A 1459-nucleotide genomic window follows, 5' to 3' on the forward strand; every position below is an offset into this window, starting at 1 on the left:
AAAAAAAAATTCTGGTTCTTCAGGCCAGGTGCAGTGGCTCACACCTGTAATACTAACACTCTGGGAGGCCAAGGTGGGCAGATCACTTGAGCTCAGGAGAGGCAAAAGGATGGCTTGAGCCCACAAACTGGACATTGCTGTGAGCTATGATGCTACAGCACTACCCAGGCAACGGCTTGAGACTATCTCAAAAAAAAAAAAATCTGTTTCTTCACCACAGTTTTAAAACTGCTGCATTATCAGACAGAGTAGCCAATACCTCCAGGGAATATGAGTTTGCAGGAAAAATTTAGCCACCATGAAAAAAGAATAAGCTAAAGTATATACACATACACACACGTGTGTGTAACTTAGTGTACTGTTATTAATATATACAAATATATAATCTAAGAATTATTGGAATGGAAAGATAAAAATTAAAATAAGAATGCTATATATATATGTATATATATATAGCGAGAGAGAGAGAGAGAGAGAGAGAGAGAGACAGTCTCAAGCCATTGTCTCACTGTGTCACCCTCAGTAGAGTACCATGTCATCATAGCTCACAGCAACCTCAAACTCTTAGGCTCAAGCTATTCTCTTGCCTCAGCCTCCCAAGTAGCTGGGACAACAGGCACCTGCTACAGCACCTGACTGTTTTTAGAGGCAGGGTCTTGCTCTGGCTCAGGCTGGTCTCGAACCTGTAAGCTCAGGGAAATCCACCTGCCTTGGTCTCCCAGAGTGCTAGGATTACAGGTATGAGCCACTGCACTGGGCCATCAAGAATGATAACTATATGCCAGGCACGGTGGCTCACACCTGCAATCCCAGCACTGTGGGAGGCTGAGGTGGGAGGATTGCTTGAACTCAGGAGTTCGAGGCTTGTCTGAGCGAGAGTGAGACCCCGACTCATGGAAAAGATAGAAAAACCCAGCTGGGCGCTGTGGCGAGTGCCTGTAATCCTAGTGGATTTGGAGGCTGAGGCAGCAGAAGGCCCACAGCCGGAGTCTGAGGTTGTAGTGAGCTACAATGCCATTGCACTCTGCTCCAGGCATAGGGTAGAACTCTGTCTTGACAAAAAAAAAAAAAAAAAAAGATAAATATATTTAGAGACAGATTATGTTACCAATATCAGGCAATAATGAAAAAATATAAAGAAGAATCAAGAAGAAATATTACAATCAAATACAAGAGTTAAAAGAAAGAACACAAGAGGCCAGATGTGGTGGCTTATACCTGTAATCTCAGCACTTTGGGAGGTTGAGGTGGGAAGATCAGTTGAGGCTAGGAGTTCAAGAACAGCCTGGGCAAGAGAATGTGACCCCATCTCTACAAAAAAATTTTTTTGTTGTTTTTTAGAGATAGAGTTTCACTTTGTCACCCTAGGTAGAGTGCTGTGGCATCACAGCTCACAGCAACCTCCAGCTCTTGGGCTTAGGCAATTCTCTTGCCTCAGCCCCCCAAGTAGCTGGGACTA

The sequence above is a fragment of the Otolemur garnettii genome, unplaced genomic scaffold, assembly GCF_000181295.1.
Source record: "Otolemur garnettii isolate 467f Iridium unplaced genomic scaffold, OtoGar3 scaffold00204, whole genome shotgun sequence".
NCBI lineage: Eukaryota > Metazoa > Chordata > Mammalia > Primates > Galagidae > Otolemur > Otolemur garnettii.